This window comes from Somniosus microcephalus, chromosome 6 (assembly GCF_052327205.1).
Source record: "Somniosus microcephalus isolate GS21.2 chromosome 6, FLI_Smic_1.0, whole genome shotgun sequence".
NCBI classification, from domain to species: domain Eukaryota; kingdom Metazoa; phylum Chordata; class Chondrichthyes; order Squaliformes; family Somniosidae; genus Somniosus; species Somniosus microcephalus.
Window position 1 is genome coordinate 168864478 of NC_140992.1, and position 24776 is coordinate 168889253.

The following is a 24776-nucleotide window of genomic DNA, read 5'->3' on the forward strand; positions in this document are numbered from 1 at the left end:
GTAATAACAGAAAATGCTGGAAAAACTCAGCAAGTCAGGCAACATCCGTGGAGAGAAATTTGAGTTGACGTTTTGGGTTTGACCCTTCTTCAAATTTCTCAAATAACTCAAATAACTCAAATTTCTCTCCACGGATGTTGCCTGACTTGCTGAGTTTTTCCAGCATTTTCTGTTGTTATTTCGGATTTCCAACATCTGCAGTATTTTGCTATCGTACCAATGTGTCTGTGTTCCATTGCGAACTGACATCACATGAGCTTCGCCAGCACTCTGAGGTAGCGCCTCACTCCTTGGCGTTAGCACCTTAAGAGAGGTGTGTAGCGCCTGATTTAGCGCTCTAATCACCTCCAGGGGCGATAGGAGCCAAGTTTGCAGTCGGAGGCGATAATTAGCGCCAGGCGCTAAACTTTGCGCCCAGCCGATAATTACACCCCAAACGGGGCGATATCGAATTTCTCCCCCCAAATGGTTAAAGTTCTCACACTGTGCAGCTATGACTATTGAGATCACAGTCCCAATGACTGTGTCTATTACTCATTTTTTATTTACTAATCAGAAAAGCAACTCGCCACATCTGGATTCCCAGTTGGTCACATGTGGCTGGTGGCGGATGTATTGGACAACAGAGTCCAACCACAGGAACATCTCATCGCCATAACATCGTCAGCAAATAGAGGGAGTGGCATTTCAGCTAACAAGGAAAGATGGTCCCCTTCAGTTCTGGTTGGCCGTGGCTCGGTGGTAGGATTCTCACCTCTGAGCCAAACAGTTGTGGGTTCGAGTCCCACTCCAGAGGCTTGAGCCCATAATCCAGGCTGACACTCCCAGTGCAGTGCTGAGGGAGTGCTGCACTGTCGGAGGTGCTGTCTTTTGGATGAGATGTTAGACTGAGGCCCCGTCTACCCTCTCAGGTGGACATGAAAGACCCCACGGCACTATTTCAAAGAAGAGCAGGTGACTTCTCCCTGGTGTCCTGGCCAATATTTATTCCTCAACCAATATCACTAAAAAACAGATTGTCTGGCCATTTATCTCATTGCTGTTTGTGGGAGCTTGCTGTGCGCATATTAGTTGCCACATTTCCTGCATTACAACAGTGATTACACTTCAATAGCACTTAATTGGCTGTGAAGCGCTTTGAGATGTTCTAAGGTTATGAAAGGCAGTAGATAAATGCAATTTCTTTCTTTCTATCTTTGGTCTCTTGTCTGCACCTCATATATATTCATGGGTTTCTCTATAAATAAATCTCTCACTTTGAAAGTAGTTCACTGCCTGTAAATGACACATCTCTGTCTCTGCCCAGCCGTGGCCTACATCTCATCGGGTGTTTAATCGACTGTGAGCTCTGAGAATCCCAAACTCGGACTCTCCTTCCAGTCGCACTGTCAATACTCGGGAGTGAAATGGTAGCGTCGAGTAGCTGGAGTGAGTCCGTGGGGTAGGTGCGCGGCACGGTGTGGTAACATGCCGAGGCCCGTCTTACCAACGTGCGGCATGTGGAGCCTTGCCCACCAGATGCGTATCCGTGGCAAATCGAGCGGCAGCTTTTTTTCCTTAAGTCACTAAAATCCACCGACAGAAAATGGCATGCGGCCGTGCCCAGGATCTACCAATCTTGCAGCGGGGGAGGCTCGACTCGTGAGGACTTAATTCGTTTCAGTGGTGCCCCTTCCCCCCATGGTCGAACAGCCTGCAGTGCTGGCAATTAACCCCATCCGGGCTCACACATGAAGAATGGCCACCTGGGCTTGGATTCAGAGAGCAAAGGGCTGGAATCCAGCCTTCAGGGGCACAGTAGAAGAAGAAGTGTCGTGTTTATGTTACGTGACTGCTAATCCAGTAGAACGCGAGTTCAAATCCCGCCCTGGTAGTTTGAGAATTAAATTCAGTTTAAAAAAAATCTGTAAATCAAAAGTTGGTTATCAGCAAAAGTGAGGTGAAGTTGTCAGGTTGTTGTAAAAACCCAGCTGGTTCAGTGATATCCTACAGGGAAGGAAACCTGCGTCCTTACCCGGTTTGGGCCGATATGTGACTCCAGTCCCACACCAACGTGGTTGATCCTGAACTGCCCCAGAAATCTGCTCAGAATCAAACCCTGCAGCACCCACATGGTACAAGAGGGAGGCCCACCATCACCTTCTCAGGGTAACTAGGGATCGACAATAAATGTCAGCCTTGCCATTGATGGTCACATCCCAAGAATCAATAATAATTAAATAGCTGTTGGTATAATGGTAAAATATAAAGCTGTGTTGCCTGGGTTTGATGAGCTGAGCCCCAGACAGCTCAATAGGATCAGTGGCCAATGTGCAAACCTAATCCAAAAGCAACTACTAATTACACTGGGATCATGAACAGCAGCAGAGCTTTGCTCTTCCCCGACTAATAATTGAAGTATAATTTCCTGCTGGATTTGAATAATTTTAATAACACTCTGGCTGATGGACTGCAGGCAGCAGCAGGTCCACAGCAGGGAGACTGAGCTGACAATATATCATGTTGAGAAGCAGTACACTTGAAAGTTAAGGGTTGGGGTTTGGGTATGGGAGGAGGGCCCTGAGAGGAAAGACACAATTAAATCTCCAGTGTTGCACTCCCCCGGTTGGAGATGTGGCAGGAGAGCTCTATCGCTATCATTGGTGCCCCTGCTTATGCCTGTCAGGGGTCGCTCTGAACTGGGAGTGACAAGGTAGGACAATGGCTCGCATTTGAATGTGGACCTAGGTTCACGACTTGTTTTACTCCACATTATCCTTTGTCAGCTCTTGACCTCCTCCTCTGCTTCTCCCCACCTTGCCCCAATTGAAAGCTTTCTCCAAGTTGTAGTGTGGTTGGCACAATAAGGGAAGAAAGAAAGTAAAACTTGCAACACCTTTCATGACCTCAGGACATCCCGAAGTGCTTTACAACAAATGTCATCACTGATGTAATGTAGGCAAACATGGCAGCCAATTTGCGCTCAGCAAGCTCCCACAAACAGTAATAAGATAAATGACCAGATAATCTGTTTTAGTGATGTTGGTTGAGGAATAAAAATTGGCCAGGACGCCAGGGAAAACTCCCCTGCTCTTCTTCAAAATAGTTCCATGGGATCTTTCATGTTCACTTAAGAGAGCAGACGGGACCTCAGTTTAACGTCTCATCCGAAAGACGGCACCTCCAACAGTGTGGCACTCCCTCAGCACTGCACTGGAGCGTCAGTCTAGATTATTTGCTTAAATCTCTGGACCTTACTGTGCACAGATTGGCATTTCCTACATTACAACAGTAACTACACTTCAAAAAAGCGCTTCATTGATGGTGAAGCATTTGGGATGTCCTGAGGTCGTGAAATTATTAAAATGTAAGTCTTTCTTCCATTTAAGTTGAACTCCTGTCAGCATCTGAACCAGTTATGCTCTCCGAACCGACGCTGGGCTCATCTCCAATTTTAATTAGGAGCGAAATGTCCTTTATAATTTATTGACAAATCACAGCCGTTAACAGGAAAACTTCCACTTCAAAGCTGCGTGGATAATATAACCTGTAAAATTAACTCCTCGGATAACAGCCACAGATCTTCATGTGAAGTGATTAGAAATCAGTTTGAAAGCTTGCTATTTAAAGACTCTATTTAAAAAGTCTGCCAGTTTAAACAGGACAGTGATTCAGCAGAATATTGCGTCTGGTCTGGGCAAACTGGGCACGGGCAGCATCCCTCCATGAATTGAAGATTAACAAAGCTCATAGTGGGATTAAATAAAAGTAATTTTCTTTTAGCACTTTTGTTCATTAGGTATAATAATATTGGTGAAAGGAAAAAAATAGGCTGTTTGACTGACAGTTGCGAATCATCCAATCGAGTATTGAAGAGTCTGTTCACTTTCCGATTGGCGCAGAGAGGTGGTGCGCTGTGAGGATGCACCAATGCGGTGAGAGTGGGGGCGGGGCAGTTGGCGGGAGGAGGTCATGTGATGGAATCTCCAGGAATACATCCAGCCTGATTTGGCAACCCTACGACTGAGGGCAGTGTGAAGGTTGGATTCTAGATGGTAAAGGTTCTCAAGGGTACATCTCGCCCCCAAGAGGCTGTGGATCAAATTACATCTTCAAAACTGAGGTCGATAGATTTTTGTTGGGTAAGGGTTTCAAGTTGATAGTGAGCAAAGGCGAATAAATGGAGTCGAGGTGCAGATCAGCCGTGATCTGATTGAATGGTGGAACAGGCTCGAGGAGCTGAAGGGCCTCCTCCTGCTCCTATATTCCTACATCTGTTTGGATCGTGGGGCTAGATTAAGGTTGTCAACTCCAAGCGCCCCGCCCAGTCAAACAGACTTTTTTTAATCCTTCTCCTGTGGCGGAGACCACATAGGGACAGTAATACAATTCACTATGTTTAGCCAATGTTGTTATCGCTCCATGTTATGTACGGAACTTGGTTGGATTATCGGGGCAGGGTCCCTTTAAGAGTCGTCAATTGTGTGATGACGTTATAGTCCTGCGACGAGGCCAAGTCCCTCAGTCCATGCGGAGAGTTAATAAAGCTAACACGCGTTTTTATTTGCTGTTACGAAAGTCTCGCAGTCTGTTGATTTCCAGCGACTCCTACATTGGTGACCCCGTTTCTCTTTTGGACGTTTCCAAAGACTTTATCCGAGATGGCGACGAACGCCATTTCTCTCAAATTACCGGAGTTTTGGGAATGACAGGCTGCCGCTTGGTTCGCCCAGGCCGAGGCTCAGTTTGCGCTCCGGGACATCACCATGGATGACACGAAGTATTATTACGTCGTCTCTGCTCTCGGCAGCTCCACCGCGACCAGAGTCGTGAGCCTGCTCGAGGACCCCCCGGAGCACCACAAATTTGCGACGCTGAGAACGCACCTCCTAGAGACTTTTGGACTAACTGAACCTGAGCGCGCACGCCAGCTTCTCTCTCTACCCGGGCTTGGTGACTCCAAGCCCTCAGAACTGATGGACCACATGTTAACCCTCCTGGGCAAGCACAAGCCGTGCTTCCTCTTCAGAGAACTGTTCCTACAACAGCTGCCAGGGCAGGTACGGTCGGCTTTAGCCAACTCTCATATTAGTGATTTCCGCAAGGAGGCCAACAAATTTTTCTCCGCCGGGCAACAGTACTGCGTAGCCATGCGGGGCCCTGCCCCCACCGCCACAGCCCAACAGCGGCAGCCCCCAAGCATGTGCTTCTACCACGCGCAGTTCGGCCCCAAAGCTAAGAAGTGCCGGCCCCCGTGCAGCTTTACCGCGTCGGGAAACGCGAAGGCCCACTCATTAGTTACAATGGCTGTCGGTAGTCTGTTATTCATTACGGACACTGACTCTGGACGTCGTTTCCTCTGCGACACGGGTGCCCAGGTGAGCGTCCTGCCCGCGTCAACCATAGACATACAGGGGGGAACCACGGCCCCGCCCTCGAAGCCACCAACGGCAGTTCCATCCATACCTTCGGGAAATGGAGCGGGGCGCTGTGTTTTGGCAGGCAGCGTTTCGCTTGGGACTTTGTTACAACGAAAGTGTCCACCCCCCTTCTCGGCGCTGACTTCCTCTGTGCCAATGGCCTTTTGGTGGACGTCAAGAACTGACGTCTCGTCAACGCTGAGCCTTTCAGTTCGCTCCAGTGTTCGCTCAGTGGTTCCGGCACAACGAAGTTGTCCAGCGCACTCTCGGCCTCCAACGAGTTATCCCGCCTCCTCGCCGGGTTCCCGGACCTCACGAAGCCCACTTTCTCATCCGCTGCCACCAAGCACGGGGTAGAACACCACATCCCAATCACCGGTCCGCCTGTCTATGCCCGCGCTCGGCGCCTCGACCCGGGGAAACTCACCATCGCTAAAGCCGAGTTCGACATGATGGAACGCCTCGGCATCATTTGCCGGTCGAACAGCCCGTGGGCCTCGCCCCTCCGCATCGCACTGAAACCAGGCGGCGGTTGGCGCCCGTGCGGTGATTACCGGCGCCTCAACGACGCTACGACCCCTGACCGCTACCCGATTCCACACATCCAGGACTTTTCCGCCCGCCTGGCCGGGAAAGGTGTTTTCTCTAAAGTGGACCTCGTTCGGGGTTACCACCAGGTCCCCGTCCGGCCGCAGGACATCCCGAAAACCGCGGTGATCACCCCATTCGGGTTGTTCGAATTCCTCCGCATGCCATTCGGTCTCAAAAACGCCGCTCAGGCTTTTCAACGCCTAATGGACACCGTGTTATGGGACCTGCCATTCCTGTTCGTCTACTTGGATGACATTCTCATCGCCAGCGCCTCCAGGATGGAGCATGTGTCCCAGCTCCGGACTCTCTTCAAACGCCTCAGCCAGCACGGCCTTATCGTCAATCCGGCCAAGTGTCAGTTCAGGCTGTCCTCGATCGACTTTCTCGGGCACTGCATCACGAAGGATGGGGCGGTCCCACTGCCGTCGAAAGTGGAGGCCATGAAGGATTTTCCGCGACCCCTCACCGTGAAGGCCATGCAGGAGTTTTTGGGCATGGTGAACTTTTATCATTGCTTCGTTCCCCGGGCAGCCCAGCTTATGCGGCCCCTTTACGAGGCCCTCAAAGGCAAGCCCACCAAGCTCGCCGTCGACTGGTCCGAGGAGATTCTTTCACGGACACGAAAGGGGCCCTGGCTAACACAACCATGCTGGCGTATCCATTGCCCGATGCGCCGATCGCTCTCACCACTGACGCTTCGGACTATGCTGTCGGCGCCATCCACGAACAGTGGGTCAATGGCACCTGGCAGCCGCTCGCCTTCTTCAGCCGGCAGCTCCGCCTCAACGAGCGGAAGTACAGCACCTTCGATCGCGAGCTTCTCGGCCTCTACCTCGCCGTCCGACACTTCCGTTTCCTGCTGGAGGCCCGTCCGTTCACGGCGTTCGTGGACCACAAGCCATTGACCTTCGCCATGGCCAAAGTTTCCGAGCCGTGGTCGGCCCGTCAGCAGCGCCAGCTTTCCTTCGTCTCCAAGTTCACGACGGACATCCAGCATGTGGCCGGGAAAGACAACCCCATCGCCGACTGTCTCTCCCGGGCCGTTGCCAGCGCCGTACACCTCGGCATCGACTACACCCGCATGGCGGCAGACCAGGCCTCCGACCCGGACGTCCAGGCCTACAGGACGGCTGTCATGGGCCTTCAGTTAGTGGACGTCACCTTTCACGATGCCGGCACCACGCTCCTGTGTGACGTCTCCGCTGGGCAGCCATGCCCCGTCGTGCCCGACGGGTGGAGACGGCAGGTTTTTGACGCCGTCCATAGCCTTTCCCACCTGGGCAGGAAGCCGTCACAGAAGCTGGTGGCGGCGAAGTACGCCTGGCACAGGCTCAAGAAGGACGTTCGTGACTGGACCAATACCTGCGTGGTATGCCAGCACTCAAAAGTGCATCGCCATACTAAGGTTGGTGCCTTTCGCGGTGCCCGAGAGGCGGTTCGACCATGTTAACGTGGACCTGGTGGGGCCCCTGCCGCCCTCCCATGGGTTCACCCACCTCCTCACGATGGTCGACAGAACCACCCGATGGCCGGAAGCCGTCCCGCTGTCATCAACAACGTCCGCCGATGTGGTTCGAGCGTTCATCAACACTTGGGTCACCCGGTTCGGCGCCCCATCTGATGTCTCTTCCGACCGGGGACCCCAGTTCACGTCGGAGCTCTGGAACGCTGTCGCCCAAGGCCTCGGGTTGAGACTCCACCGCACCACAGCTTACCACCCTCAGGCTAATGGGCTGTACGAACGGTTTCTTCGCTCCATGAAGGCCGCGCTCCGGGCCAGCCTCCGGGACGACAGTTGGATCGACAGACTCCCGTGGGTCATGCTGGGACTCAGGACCGCCCCCAAGGAGGACCTCCAGTCCTCGTCTGCCGAGCTCGTCTACGGGCAGCCGCTGTGGGTTCCCAGGGATTTTGTCCCCAATGCCACGGACGTCCCTTGGTCTGCAGCCCGTCAGTGGTCTGCCCTCCTGGACAACGCCAAGGTTTTCGCGCCGGTGCCCACGTCGCAGCACGGTCTCCCTCAGTCCCACTTTCCGCCCAACCTTCGTGCGGCGGAGTATGTTTTCGTCCGCCACAACGCCCACCGGGGACTTCTTCACCCACCCTACGATGGACCATTCCACGTCCTGGAAGCCGGGGACAAGGCCTTCGTGGTGGATGTCGGCGGTAAGCCGGACTACATTTCCATGGACCGTCTTAAGCCGGCCCACCTGGATCTGGACCGACCCGTTGGGTTGGCTCAGCCCCCATGGCGGGGCCAACCTCCGGCTTCTACACCCTCAGTCCACCACCGAGTGCCCGGGGACCCTCCAGCGACCCCCCCCGGTCCCCACCCCGGACTTAAGGAGCCATTTCGGCTGTGTGATCCGGGCCCCTCAATGACTGACATTGCCAGTTCTAGTGAATTCTGAGGGGACGTATGTGGCGGAGACCACATAGGGACAGTAACACAATTCACTATGTTTAGCCAATGTTGTTATCGCTCCACGTTATGTACGGAACTTGGTTGGGTTATCGGGGCAGGGTCCCTTTAAGAGTCGTCGATTGTGTGATGACGTTATAGCCCTGTGATGAGGCCGAGTCCCTCAGTCCATGCGGAGAGTTAATAAAGCTAACACGCGTTTTTCTTTGCTGCTACGAAAGTCTCGCAGTCTGTTGATTTCCAGCGACTCCTACAGTCCAATATTTCTCTAACTGATAAACAAAAGTATTCAAAGAAAATGAAAAATACTCACAATGGCCCAGAAATTCGGGTCGGGGGCTTTCCACGAGTGCAAGCCTCCGACCTGCACTTAGCTTGTGCGCTGGCCGTTGAGCTGTGGGCCCCCGTGGAATTCCGATCCTGGGCCTCCTCCAACTGCCGGCCTGCAGTGCTTGCGTATCCCAGGGGCGCAGTTAGTTCGATGCGTCCCCTGGGATCACGTGGGCCATGGAGGGCCAATGGTAGGAGGGAATGCTTCATTCATAAGTTTGACAGGAAGGGCTATAAGCCCCAAAATATCACTAAACCTTTAAATACATTTTTTTTATATCATACTTTTTAAATAACCTATAAATTACATGAAATAACAATTTTAAACAATAATTTAAATTTTTGAAAAAAATAATTTTATTTTCTAACTGGGCTAAAAATAAACTTACCTTTCTTTAAAGTATTTAAAAATAATAAACCTGTGGAAAAAATGTTTTAATTTTAATTAATTCACCACTTATATAAAAAGCAGTCGCAAGGCCTTCTTTTTATATGTGTGACTTCTGGAGACTTACCCTCCCGGGAAAACCTGCAAAAAAAACGCAAGCAGGAAACCGGCACTTCCATTGGGCTCACGGGTGAGTACCCCGTGCGTACTCACCCGTGGAGACCCGAATTTCTGGGAACATTTTGTAAAGCCGCTGTGATTTTTTTTCTGGGCTTCTCGCACCAGTGTCCTGGAGATTACTCCTTAATTCCTGGAGACTCCAGGGCAATGTGGCAGGGTTGACAACCTAGGCAGGCTGTGTGGTGAGCCGCCCCTGTCAGAAGGTTCTTGGTGCAGTGTCTGGTCTCTAGTGCATTAACTGGTCTCAGCTACAATTGGCAGCAGCACACCTTGGGCTACAGAAGGGTTAAAATCCCCCGAAGGACCTGCTGCCAATCACGATCCAGTGACCCCCCGCTGAAGAGTGTGAGTGTGGATGTTGGGTGAGGGCGGGGCTATGCTCAGCTGCGATGCTCCCTGCAGTCAAATAGCGTGATTCATTTCAGGCTCACGCATGAAGAATGGCTGCTGGGACGGGGTTACTGGAGGGCAGCCTGTGAAACTGGACGCCAGTCAGTGCCGTCGAATGAGAGAGAAAAAGAAATGGTGGGAGGGCTTACCCAGGCTCCTTAGCATGAATGAAACCGGTCAGTAAGTGTAGACGGAGAGGCTTCACCTGGGCCAAGGGGCGTGTGAGGGAACACGCTTAAACTCTGCCACTAGAGCCCCTGCTCCTTCATGTGAATGAAAGAACGATGTACAGCTCAGAGGACACAGGACAATAGTCTCATCTATTTGCACTTGTTACTGCCAATATTTCAGCCCCTTCGAACTTCCTCCCCTCTTAATTTACCCTCTCAGGTGGATCTGAAAGATCCCATGGCACTATTCGAAGAAGAGCAGGGGAGTTCTCCCCGGTGCCCTGGCCAATATTTATCCCTCATTCAACATCACCAAAAAAAACAGATTATCTGGTCATTTATCACGTTGCAGTTTGTGGGATCTTGCTGTGTGCAAATCGGCTGCCGCATTTCCCACATTTCAACAGTGACTGCACTTCAAAAGTGCTTCATTGGCTGTAAAGCGCTTTGGGATGGCCTGAGGTTGTGAAAGGCGCTATAGAAATGCAAGTCTTTCTATTTTTGCACTGCCTGGGACAAGGACGGGATCTGCGTGACCCCAAACAGGGCAGCTGGGTACAGCAGTAACGGCTGAAGGCAAAGCCTCAGTGTTATGGGCTGCGATGGTCTCTGTAGTCAAACAGCTCAGTGATGCTCAGGATTGGGTGAGGGAACGGCACTCGTGGAACTTGTACCCAGTGACAGTCGGGGAGGGGGCGGCGGAAAGCAAGGCTTCTCATTAAACTCTCTTCAAAGCCTGATATTTAACAGCGCCTTAATGCCTCTCATTAGCTGAGAAACGGTGATGAGACAGTGGCGAGGGAGCGAGTGCTGTGTGTAGCTAACACACCACTCCCAGTGACAGCCCCATCAAAGCAGTAATGGTGTCTCTTGCAGGATTGTCACTCCATGGATTGCTGCCCAGCATTGTTACTGTAATTGGAACCCCTCAGATTTCAGGATGTCAAAAAAAAACGCCGTTCCCATGGGAACGCACTGAATATATGTGAGTTTGTGCAGTTTAGTAACACTAATAAGCAAATGGCCCACCGAAAAACCCAGATGTAATTCCGGACTTGTGCAGTTGCCAAGGTCACTGGCACTGTGAGCAGCGTAGGGCATCAAGGGGCAGCTCTCTATCCCGAGTGAGTAAAACCTTGTCTGCAACATAACGAGCTGGTCTAGCCGGCAGGGATCGACAATCAAAGAATATAGGCCACTGCTCGCAATTGGGTCATACTATTGCAAATTACACAGATACACACATAGGGCTAAAAATTTGGTGGCGCCGCATTTGGGGCGCCAAGCTCGCCTGGGCGCCGGAATTTGCGCTCTGGCCAGAGCCGCTTGCGCCCTCCCGATATTCAGTGGGAGCGCCCCAAGAGGGACTCGGGGCGCTGCTCGAGGCTCCCCGAGTCCCGCTTGGGGCGCTCAAACCGAATATCGCCGCGCTACGTGCCACAGCGCCACATGCTGTGGCACGGCGCGCTGCTGTACTGCAGGCCTTCCTCCCCTTAAGGGGGAGGGGCCTGCACCAGCGCGATCACCAATCGCGAGTGCCAGCAAAAGAGCCCGACATCGAGGAGAAGTGCCGGGCTTTTGGGACACAGCCGGCACTGCCCGGGGGGTGGATCAGGAGGCCGGGGAGGGCGGCGCGAGGAGGTGCTGGCAGGCGGCCACTGGAAAAAATGGCCGCCCCGCACCTCCACCTTAATTTGCGCCACTACCACCGCAGGTAGGCCCTGTGAACCGGTCGCGATTTGCGACCGGCGTTACAGAGGCGGACGCGACCAAATATCACGATTGGGGCGGGAGCGGGGCGCTGCGCACACCAATGACGTCATCGGCGGCGGCGCAGCGCTACAAGCTAACACCACCATTAGCGCCCCGCTAAATATCGCGGGAGGCGTGGCCAGTGGCACTAAAGCCACTGAGTGCCCTCTTTGGGCGCTAACTGGTGGCGCAGCCCACTGAATTTCTAGGCCCTAGAGTTTTATTTTTAAATGTATTCATTCTCGGGATGTGACCGTCGCCAGCACTTGTCAGTCCCTAGTTGCCCTTGAGAAGGTGGTGGTGAGCCGCCTTCCTGAACCGCCGCAGTCCGTGTGGCGAAGGTTCTCCCACAGTGCTGTTAGGGAGGGAGTTCCAGAAACGTGAGCATAATCCAGGCTGACAGTCCAGTGCCAGTACTGGCTGTTACACTGTCGGAGGTGCCGTCTTTCAGATGAGACATTAAACCAAGGCTCTATCTGCCCTCTCTCAGGTGGACGTAAAAGATCCCGTAACACTATTTGAAGAAGAGCAGGGGAGTTCTCCCCGGTCCTGGCCAATATTTATCCCTCAATCAACATCACCAAAAATGATCACGTTGCTGTTTGTGGGATCTTGCTGTGTGCAAAGTGGCTGTCACATTTCCTACATTACAACAGTGACCGCACTTCGAAAGGACTTCATTGGCTGTAAAGCACTTTGGGACGTCCTTGCTATATATATATATATATATATACACAAGTCCTTCTTTTTATCGAGGCAGCCATTACTTAAGAGGTGGGTGAGACTTCTAGAGCGTGGGGGGCACAGAAACCCTCAGTGAGCGGCAGGCTCGGGCACCACTGTCCCTTGCTTGGTGCACGTGAGTAAGAAGAGTGCGTTGGCGACCCCCTTGCATCGGATCTCTGCTTCCCACCTCCACGCCCGCAGCGCTGGGATTTCTTGGGGCTCCTCTCGTGATGTAACTGGGCCCGGGGGGGGGGGTGGTTTGGTGCACCGTGACCCCCTCCATAGAGGCCGATCTCCCCTGTGACTCCCAGTGGTAACTGCGGACTGTGCATGATGCTGTTGCGATTCCGATCGGTCACGCCCCACATCCTGCCTGGGCCCACTGTGTGGTCGCTGCTCTGTGTGGAAGGCTCTCTCACGGCTTACTGCTGGCCACACTATCATCCAGGCAGAATTCATTCCCTCCAATGGAAAACAGCGTTGACCATCCCTTTAAGTGACCTTAATTGGCACAGAGCTCCCAGAATCCTCGTGCAAACCAGTATAGATTCATGGGAACAGGAGCAGGCCATTCAGCCCCTCGAGCCTGTTCCGACATTCAATTAGATCACGGCTGATCTGTATCTTAACTCCATCTAGCCACCTTGGTTCTGTAACCATTAATAGTCTTACCCAACATAAGTCCATCAGAGCAACCCACAGCAGCAATACTGGCAGCAGGCACTGCCCCTGCAGTCATCACACTGCTGCCTGTAGCAGAATGACTGGCCCATTGACTGAGAAACTTTAACATGGCGACACTTCCCCTTTAAGTGAGCAAGGGGGGTCATCCTAACTGAACCGGCCCAGCTGGTACAGGGTGGCTTCGGGTCGAACGCCCGATTTACACCCCGCCCGTTTTCATGCACTGTTGAAGTCAATAGTGTGTAAAGTCGGGTGAGGTGTAACCGAGTGCTGGAACAGAGCAAGTCCCCCCTCACCCCACCCCCCCGGGCAGGGTAGGTTACAGTGACCCACCCTCCATATACCCATTGGAGAGATGGGAAGTAGCTATCCTGAGAAAGGTAAGCTCATCGCAGTGTGCCTGACACAATCAGGCCTGCACACGACATGCTGCTCATTAGAATGGAAAGGCCAAGGTTGACGAGGGTTTATTTGAACATCATTAAGACTGAATGCTGGCTGTGTGCTTCGTGTGATGACCCAGGATCCTGAGAAATGTGCTCGTGTGATTTAAATCCTTTCACCCCCTGATTGAGAACTATCGACCAGTACCCGGGATATCACAGTCTCTACATAGTAAACGAACCTTTCTCGACCTTGGCCTGAATAGTTTTGTCGTCCTGTCGGTATCCTCACCTTTTGTGCCGCCCTGTCCTGGCACTGCCAGGGGTGCAGTTCCATGGGCACCAGCCCGCCAGTGTGTGAGCATTCATCGGGTGGCAGTCTCCTGAATTTCAGCAGCTCAGGAAGTAGGAGGACACACATAAACAGTGAGATGCTTCCTGACTGACGTGTTACTCCTGCAGATCTCCTGTGGCTCCTGGCCGAGGTTCTTTTTTTTGAAGTGTAGTCACTGTTGTAATGTAGGAAATGCAGCAGCCAATTTCCACACAGCAAGCTCCCACAAACAAATGTGATGCTGATCAGATAATCTGTTATATTAGTGATGTTGGTTGAGGGACAAATATTGGCGAGGACACCGGGGAGAACTCCCCTGCTCTTCTTCGAAATAGTGCCATGGGGTCTTTTACATCCACCTGAGAGAGCAGGTTTAACATCTCATACAAAAGACAGCACCTCCAATGGTGCAGCAATCCCTCAGCACTGCACTGGAGTGTCAGCTTAGATTTTTGTGCTCAAGTCCCTGGAGTGGGACTCGAACCCACAACCTTCTGATTCAGGGGTGAGAGTGCTACTCACTTTTTCTTAATATTATACTTTATTGAACATTCAGAACATTTACAACATCGTGATCATTACATTGTATGATACAAATCAATTCCACCGCTCTGCACAGCCATTCCGCCACCACATTTTAACATCAAAACCTGAAGTTTAATTTGTCTCCTGTAACATATATTAATTGATTGTACTTTAAAAATTGGTTGTAAAATACTGTCCTTAAATTCCTTTCTGAATAAAACATCCAATGATCTTTTAGCTTATATTTAAAATACTCTTTTAGATTGATTCTCCTCCCCTTAAAAAACAGAGCATTCCTTCTTTGCACAATCACGAATCTAGCCAAACTGAACATTAAATTAATTGCCGCTCCGCTAGACTCGGGCAGACTCTCCTGCAATCTCCATCTCAAAATTGAGTCCCACAGGATTCCCATTCTCGCTCTTCGGTCCCCACCCAGCAAAAAAGCTTCACACAACTGTCGAACATAGTACTTAAAGTCATTTAACTGCAGACATAACACCAGTAAATGGGACAGAGTCTCATCCCATGTCCCACACATTGGGCAAGTTGCCACCTCCACTCGTCCAATCTTGCACAAGACCGTCATCTAAAAATCCGGTTATGAGCCAATTTGAAATCCAGTTCAATCCATTCTGGGCATTTAAAATTCGCCCACACTCCCTTCCAAATCCTGTTGAAGTCCAGCTGTGGGTATATACTCCGCCAAAACTCCTGACCAGCAGGTGTCTTGAATCTCCATTCTCTGAATACCTCATAGAAATCTCGAGTATTACAGTTGTCAAATTGGACCAACTCTCCCCCTTTCTCCAGTACAAAGCTTGGAAAAGCAGGACGCATTTTACTTCCTTTGGAGATTTCCACATTTATTTCTTCCATCCAATCCTGTGGCATTGCCCTCATAATCTTCTCATACATGATTCCTATTGCTTTTCCTTCTACCTCCTGATCCTCCTCCCACACCATGTCCCTCACTATCGCTTCCGGCAACCAGCCTGGAATCACCTCGTATAATACATCTTTCACAAACATAATCCCAGCTTTTATAAAAGCTAGATTAAATAAAACCTTTCCTTCGATGTTGACCCACCTCTTCAAAAATAACGGCTGTTCTAAAAATTCCTCAGCCCCCTTGGGCATAAACTGCACACTCTAAAAATTGGGCCCAAGTCTCTACAACCCCCTTATAAAACCTAGGGAGAAGTTTAATTGATTTCAAAAACATATTATTGTATTCCATATACAATATCCCCTGCCCTCCTATCCCACTTCATTTAAAAAAATGCTCAAAACAACTCTTCCAAAAACTGGTATTTGACTTCTGAAGAAATCTCTTCACCCATTTGATTCTAAAGGATTTCTTCTTCAAATCAATATCTGGAAAATTGAGTCCTCCCTGATTTCTCTGTCCAATGATGGTATTGTATGCCACCAAGGCTGGTTTCCCTTCCCATAAAAACCTCACACAAGCCTCTCGGATGGACTTTTCCGCCCACTCAGGAATATCCTCCACCGTCAATAAGTACCATAGCTTAGATAGCAGGAGAGCAGACACCACTGTCGCTCTTCCTTGCACTTTCAACCACCTTCTTTCCCATCTTCCCAAAATCTTTTTAATTTTCATAACCTTCAGTTCCCAATTTAATCGATCCACTTCATCCCTGTCTTTCTTGCACCCCATATGCACCCCCAGAACTTCCAAAACTTCCACCACCTTAAAGGGACATTCCCCCCTACCCCTCCCTGCAACCAGGCATTGGGACTTACTATAATTCACTCTGGCTCCTGAAGCTTTACAATATCCCTCCACTACATCCATAACTTTCCTCACTGACTCCCCATTTCTCAATGTTAAGGTTGTGTCATCTGCATATTGGTGTATCACTGACACCAGCCCAGAACTGGGGACCACAATCCCAACTACACCTTGTTTCTTTCGCATCGTGTAACCTAATGGTTCTGCTACCAATGTGTACAACAATGGGGACAGGGGACAACCCTGTCTCACTGATCTCTGTATCGGAAAATATTTGGATAAAAAACCATTACATTTAACGCAGCTAAATATGTTTGAATAAAAAATCCTTATCCACTGAATGAAATTTTCCTTGAAACCAAATGCTTCCAAAACCTTCAATAAAAACTCATTAGAGGCCTATCAAAGGCTTTCTCTTGATCTATCTTGAATACATAAGCCTCCCTCCCACTCTCTTCCATGAGCTCTATCACATCTCGGTTTGAGATCACAGAGTCTGCGATGTCCCGGCCTATGACTCCATAGGACTGAGCGGGCCAAACTATCTCCGGTAACACCTCCTTCAAACGATTTACCATAACCCTCGCCAAGATCTTATAATCCACAATCAATAATGTGATGGGCCTCCAATTCTTTAGATCCCGTCTATCCCCTTTATTTTTATATAAGCTAAGCTTATGATACCTCTCCTCATAGATGGGGCCAGGCTTCCCTCAATTTAAATTTCCTTAAAAACTTCTAAGAGCAATGGACTTAAAATCTCGAAAAATTCTTTATAAAATTCTGCACTTAGTCCATCGGACCCTGGGCTTTTCCCCCCCTTCATTCCACTTATTGCTACTTTTATTTCCGCTAATCCTACTTCTTTGTCACACATGCTTCTCTCATCCTCCTTTAAACCCTCTTCAATAAAAGCAGTAACCTTCTCCATCGACAAATTGGAAATGTCTTCTTTTGTTTTGCTTCCTGGGACACTGGCACCAGTACTGGGGCAGGAGGGGGCTGTTCCGTTGGGACGGGCTTCACTTGGCCAATGCTGGGACTAGAGTCCTGGCGGATCATATAACTAGGGCTGTAGAGAGGGCTTTAAACTAACTAGTGGGGGGGAGGTTCCTAGAGAGCAAATAATAAAAATGACAACAGAGAAGGTCATAGACTTAGGTAGCAGTGGGGAAATTAAAAACCAGAGCGTGTCAGGAAGGGGCAGAAGGTATGGAGTAAAAGGTAAAGTTGTTGAGATACCGCGGCAAACGTGGGAGTCGAGACCAGAGCTAGTAAACAGAACAGCTTTTTATTTCGGCCTCATGGCAAAACAGGAACTGGAAGAGCCCGCGCCTGACTTAAATACTCCCCAGACAGGAAGTGCTCCTGGCAGCCTGTCCCTGTGAGAAACAAGTTGCTGGAGGAAAGGGCCCCCGGTTGGGGGCGTCTGCTTAAACTGTCCGTACCGCCGTGAGCGGATTGTGTCCAGTGGTGGTGTGTCGCCACAGAGCTCCCCCCAGAATCCGCTTAGGAGGAGTGGACGAGTCGTGACGGTGGTCTGATGGTTCTGCCGCAGCGGCTCTGCGTGATCGCCGGTCTAGTTGGCGGGGCCTGGCGGTTCGCCGCCGGCTGTGCTGGCTTGCTGGCGGGACGGCCTCTAGTTGGAGGCCGGGCCACGGGGACCTGTTCCCCTGGTTCTGTGTGTGCTGGTTTGAGCCGGTCGATGGAGACTGTCTCGACCCTGTCGCCGAGTCGCAGCTTGAAGACCTTGTCCCCGGTTTGTAGTACTTCATACGGTCCGTTGTACGGGGGTCGCAGGGGTCCGCGGTGCGCGTCGTGTCGCACGAAGACAAAGCGCGCCTGCTGTAAATTTGGCGGAACGTGAGGTGCGAGTTCGCCGTGACGGTTGACCGGAAGTGGGGCGAACTGCTGAGTGGAAGAGAAAATGTTGAGCCGCTGCTGGTCGGCCGACCAAGGCGTGGTAGCCTCCGGAAGGAATTCGCCTGGAACGCGCAGCGGTTGTCCGTAGACTAACTTCGCTACTGAGGACTGGAGGTCTTCTTTGACCGCGGTGCGTAGGCCTAGTAGTACCCACGGTAGGCGGTCAGTCCAGGTACTGTCCTGCAGGCCGGCGCGGAGTGAGGCCTTGAGTGACCGGTGGAAGCGTTCACAAAGCCCGTTGGCCTGCGGGTGGTACGCCGTGGTTCGGTGGAGCGTCACACCGAGGTTGCGTGCTGTGGCCGTCCAGAGTTCGGAGGTGAATTGGGCGCCTCTGTCGGAGGTTATGTCGGCCGGTACGCCGAACCTCGCTACCCAGGTGTTAACGAACGCCCTGGCGATGTCGGCTGTGGTGGTGGATGTCAGCGGCACAGCCTCAGGCCAGCGTGTGTAGCGGTCGACCATCGTGAGGAGATAAGTCTGGCCTTGTGATGGCGGCAGGGGCCCGACGATGTCGACGTGTACGTGGTCGAAGCAGCGGCTGGGTACCTCGAAGTCTCCCAGGGGTGCTTTTGTATGCCGTTGTACCTTAGCCCATTGGCAGGCGAGGCAGGAGGTGGCCCAAGTCCAAACATCTCTGCTGAGGCCGCGCCAGACGAAACGCTGGGAGAGGAGTTTGACGGATGCGCGGGAACCCGGGTGGGAGAGCCCGTGGAGCGCGTCGAAGACGCGGCGGCGCCAGGTTTCATGGACGACCGGCCTGGGTTGGCTGAGTGTGATGTCGCAAGTAACTGCCGTGGCTTCGGGCCCGTGCGCGACCTTGGCTAGGCATAGCCCTGGCAGGCTGGTAGCCGCCGAGAGGAGGTCTGGGTCCGTGAGCTGGGCCGCTGCTAGTTGCGCGTAGTCGACCGCGAGGTGATTCGCGCAGATGGCAGGACGGGAAAGGCAGTCGGCAACAACGTTGTCTCTACCGGAGACGTGCTGGATGTCCATGGTAAACTCGGACACGGCCGCGAGCTGGCGTTGCTGCCGAGCGGACCAGGGTTCGGTGTGCTTGGCCATCGCGTATGTGAGTGGCTTGTGGTCCACGTACGCGGTGAAGGGGCGGCCTTCCAGGAGGAACCTGAAATGGCGGACCGACAGGTGGAGCGCGAGAAGCTCGCGGTCGAAAGTGGAGTATTTGACCTCCGGGGGGCGCAGTTGGCGGCTGTAGAAGGCAAGTGGCTGCCACGCGCCATTAACCCACTGCTCGAACACGGCCCCGACTGCGTGGTCGGAGGCGTCGGTGGTGAGCGCGACCCGGGCGTCGGCCCTCGGGTGCGCGAGCAGAGTGGCATCAGCGAGCGCATTTTTGGTGGCATCGAAGGCGGCTGACGTGTCAGTGGTCCAGGCTATGGCCATCTTGCCGGATTTACCTCGGAGGGAGTCGTATAGGGGCTTCATGAGGGCTGCAGCTCTGGGGATGAACCTGTTGTAGAAGTTCACCATCCCGAGGAACTCCTGGAGGCCCTTGATGGTTGTGGGGCGGGGGAACTGCTGGACGGCCTGCACCTTGTTGGGCAGGGGGACGGCCCCAGCAGGGGTGATGTGGTGACCGAGAAAATCGATCTCGGTTAGGCCTAATTGGCACTTCGCCAGGCTGAGGATGAGCCCGTGTTGGGCTAGGCGCCCGAACAGGACGCGAAGGTGTTCGAGGTGTTCCTGTTTGGAGGAGCTGGCCACCAGAATGTCGTCTAGATAGACGAATAGGAAGTTCAGGTCCCGCAGGACCGAGTCCATAAGGCGCTGGAAAGCCTGGGCTGCATTCTTGAGGCCGAAGGGCATCCTCAGGAACTCGAACAGGCCGAATGGGGTGATGACGGCCGTTTTGGGGATGTCCGCGGGGTGTACGGGGACTTGGTGGTAACCGCGCACCAGGTCGACTTTGGAAAAGACGGTTCATCCGGCCAGTCGGGCCGAGAAGTCCTGGATGTGAGGCACCGGGTATCGGTCGGGGGTGGTGGCGTCGTTAAGGCGGCGGTAGTCCCCACAAGGGCGCCAGCCTCCGCCGGGCTTAGGGGCGATGTGGAGGGGCGAGGCCCAGGGGCTGCTGGAGCGGCGGATGATGCAGAGTTGTTCCATGGTGGTGAACTCGGCCCGCGTGATTTCCAGCTTGGCCGGGTTGAGCCTGCGGGCGTGGGCAGAAACTGGCGGGCCGGTGGTGGGGATATAGTGCTCCACCCCGTGTTTGGCGGCTTTGGCCGAAAAGGTCGGGTTGGTGAGGGCGGGAAACTCGGCTAGGAGTGCCGAGTAGTCGTCCACGGCCCTGGCGAGGCAGTAGGTCGTCAGGCCGGCCGAACAGTCCGGGGTAAAGGCGCCGGGGATGGTGGCCATAGTGTTGGCGTCGACGAGGCGGTGCCTCGGAATGTCGACAAGGAGTCCGTGGGCGCGTAGGAAGTTGGCGCCGATGAGTGGGCAGAGGACCTCGGCGGTGAGGAACTCCCAGCGGTAGCGGCGGCCCGCGAGGTCGAGCGTGACCGTGCGGGTGCCATATGTGCGGATGTCCGAGCCATTGGCGGCGGCCAGCGTGATACCTCGTGTGCCGCATTGGATTTCGAGGGCGGAGGTGGGGGTGATGCTGTGCTGGGCCCCTGTGTCGCACAGAAATCGGCGGTTGGTTCTGTCGTCAGTGACGTACAGTAGAGGCCCCTTTTGCCCCACGGCCATCGCGGGGGCCGGTGCGGGGGGGAATTGAAGGTACACGGTGGCGTGCAGCGTTGGGCCTTAGTGCCAAAATGGGTGTGGTAGTAACAGTGGCCCGGAGTGGTAGGGCGGGCGGGCCGGGGAGACCGCGTGGTCGTTGCCGCGAGGTCGGGCGTGACGTCGCGCGCGGACTGTGCAGAGAGCAGCCGGTCGGCCTTTTCTGCTATGTCATTCAGGTCCGTGGAGCCGGACTCCACAATGAGCGGGCGGATGCTGGCGGGAAGCTGCCTAATGAAAAGCGTGCGAAAGAGGGCGCCGGGGGGCTTGTCGTCTGCGAGGGACAGCATGTGGGAAAGCAGATCTGATGGTGAAGCATCACCGAGACCGGGGAGGTCAAGGAGTTGGCAGTGGCACTGGTAAGAGGACGTTTGAAATTTTTTAAGGAGCGCAGCCTTCAGATGTTCGTACTTGTCAGTCTGTGGTGGGTCCTGCAGCGCTGCCCAAACTTTGGGGATGGTAGCGTACGTGAGCGAGGAGACGAGGTAGTCGTACTTCATGGTGTCGCCTGTGATGCCTTTCAGCCGGAATCTGGACTCGGCTTGAACAAACCGGGCTTCGGCCAAGTTTTCCCAAAAGTCTGGTAATTTAACCGTGACTGCGTTTGTATCCGCCATGCTAGCTTAGGATTCGTCCTGAGCGTCGGGGTCACCAGTGTTGAGATACCGCGGCAAACGTGGGAGTCGAGACCAGAGCTAGTAAACAGAACAGCTTTTTATTTCAGCCTCATGGCAAAACAGGAACTGGAAGAGCCCGCGCCTGACTTAAATACTCCCCAGACAGGAAGTGCTCCCGGCAGCCTGTCCCTGTGGGAAACAAGTTGCTGGAGGAAAGGGCCCCCGGTTGGGGGCGTCTGCTTGAACTGTCTGTACCGCCGTGAGCGGATTGTGTCCAGTGGTGGTGTGTCACCACAAAGTAATAAAAAGGGCAAAAGCAGGAACTAAGTGTCACAAAACATATTTGAAAGTTCTCTATCTGAATGCACGTAGCATTCGTAACAAAATAGACGAGTTAATGGCACAAATAATTACATATGGGTATGATCTTGTGGCCATTACAGAAACATGGCTGCAGGGTGACAATGCCTGGGAATTAAACATACCTGGTTATTTAACGATCAGGAAGGACAGGCAGGGAGGAAGGGGAGATGGGGTGGCTATGTTAATAAAGGAAAGAATCACTGTAATACAGAGAAATGATATTGGGTCAAAAGATCAGGATAATGAAACAGTTTGGGTGGAGGTAAGGAATAATAAGGGGAAAAAAACACTAGTGGGCGTAGTCGAAAGGCCTCCGAACAGTTGCAACTCTGTTGGACGGAGTATCAATCAGGAAATAGTTGAGGCTTGTAATAAGGGAACATCTATAATTATGGGGGATTTTAACTATTATATTAATTGGACAAATCAAATTGGGCAGGGCTGCCTTGAGGATGAGTTCATTGAGTGTATTAGGGATGGGTTTCTTGAGCAGTATGTAACTGAACCGACCAGGGGCCAGCAACCTTCGATCTTGTCCTGTGTAACGAGACAGGATTAATTAAAAATGTCCTAGTAAAGGATCCCATTGGAATGAGTGACCATAACATGGTTGAATTCCATATTCAATTAGAGGGTGAGAAGGTTGGATCTCAAACAAGCATGCTAAGCTTGAATAAAGGAGACTATGAAGGTATGAGAGCGGAATTGAGTAGAGTGGATTGGGAAAATAGATTAAAGGGTAAGATGATACATGATCAGTGGTGTACATTTAAGGAGTTATTTTACAATTTCCAAAAAATATATATTCCACTGAGAAGAAAAGGGTGTAAAAGAAAAGACAGCCATCGTGGCTAAGTAAAGAAATTAAGGATAGTATTCGACTAAAAACAAGGGCATATAAGGTAGCCAAATCTAGTGGGAGGATAGAGGATTGGGAAAACTTTAAAAGACAGCAAAAATTAACAAAAAGATTGATTAAGAAAGGGAAGATAGATTCTGAAAGTAAATTAGCAAAAAATATAAAAACAGATAGTTTTTATAGTTATATAAAAAGAAAAAGGGTGGCTAAAGTAAATGTTGGTCCCTTAGAGGATGAGACCGGGAAATTAATGGTGGGAAATATGGAGATGGCAAAAACACTGAATGAATATTTTGTATCAGTCTTTACAGTAGAGGGCACTAAGAATATCCCAACACTGGACAAACAGGGGGCTATAGTGGGGGAGGAGCTAAACACGATCAAAATCACTACGGAAGTGGTACTCGGTAAAGTAATGGGACTCAAGGCGGATAAATCACCTGGACCTGATGGCTTACATCCTAGGGTCTTGAGGGAAGTGACGGTAGGGATTGTGGATGCATTGGTAATAATTTTCCAAAACTCCCTGGACTCAGCAAAGGTCCCAGCAGACTGGAAAACTGCTAATGTAACACCCTTATTTAAAAAGGGCAGTAGACAGAAGGCTGGAAACTATAGACCGGTTAGCCTAACATCTGTGGTAGGTAAAATTTTGGAGTCCATTATTAAGGAGACAGTAACAGGACATTTGGATAATCATAATTTAATAGGACAAAGTCAGCATGGTTTTATGAAGGGGAAGTCATGTTTGACAAATTTGCTGGAGTTCTTTGAGGAAGTAACATATAGGGTGGATAAAGGGGAACCCATGGACGTAGTGTATTTAGACTTCCAAAAGGCATTTGACAAGGTGCCACACAAAAGATTATTGCTTAAGATAAAAAAATCACGGGATTGGGGGTAATATTCTGGCATGGATAGAGGATTGACTATCTAACAGAAGGCAGAGAGTTGGGATAAATGGTTCATTCTCAGACTGGCAATCAGTAACTAGTGGTGTTCCGCAGGGGTCAGTGCTGGGTCCCCAACTCTTTACAATCTATATTAACGATTTGGAGGAGGGGACCGAGTGTAACATATCAAAGTTTGCAGATGATACTAAGATGGGAGGGAAAGTAGTGAGTGAGGAGGACATAAAAAACCTGCAAGGGGACATAGACAGGCTAAGTAAGTGGGCAGAGATTTGGCAGATGGAATACAATACTGGAAAGTGTGAGGTTATGCACTTTGGTAGGAAAAATCGTAGAGCAAGTTATTATCTTAATGGCAAGAAACTGGAAAGTACTGAAGTACAAAGGGATCTGGGGGTCCTGGTGCACGAAACTCAAAAGGTTAGTATGCAGGTGCAGCAAGTGATTAAGAAGGCCAATGGAATGTTGGCTTTCATTGCTAGGGGGATAGAATATAAAAATAGGGAGGTATTGCTTCAGTTGTACAAGGTATTGGTGAGACCGCACCTGGAATACTGCATACAGTTTTGGTGTCCATACTTAAGAAAAGACATACTTGCTCTCGAGTCAGTACAAAGAAGGGTCACTCGGTTAATCCCGGGGATGAGGGGATGGACATATGAGGAGAGGTTGAGTAGATTGGGACTCTACTCATTGGAGTTCAGAAGAATGAGAGGCGATCTTATTGAAACATATAAGATTGTGAAGGGGTTGGATCGGGTGGATGCGGGGAGGATGTTCCCGATGATGGGTGAAACTAGAACTAGGGGGCATAGTCTTAGAATAAGGGGCTGCTCTTTCAGAACCGAGATGAGGAGGAACTACTTCACTCAGAGGGTGGTAGGTCCATGGAATATGCTGCCCCAAAAAGCTGTAGAAGCTACATCATTACATAAATTTAAAACAGAAATAGACAGTTTCCTAGAAGTAAAGGGAATTAAGGGTAACGGGGAGCGGGCAGGAATTTGGACATGAGTCTAGGTTCGGATCGGACATGGCCCTGTGGGTAGCGGAGTGGGCCCAGGGGCCGTGTAGCCTGATCCTGCTCCTATTTCGTGTGTCTAATTCTGTTCGATTCAGGAGATGGTTCTGTGATAGTAGATTGGCGGTTAGGATCAGATCAGCCATGATCTTATTGAATGGCGGAGCAGGCTCGAGGGGCCGATTGGCCTACTCCTGCTCCTATTTCTTATGTTCTTATGTTATGTAACTCTTGGTAAAAGTTGCTAGCCGCCTCTAAATTCTCCCCACTTTCATGAATGATCCTCTCCCCAGCCTTCAACTCTTCAATTAACGAT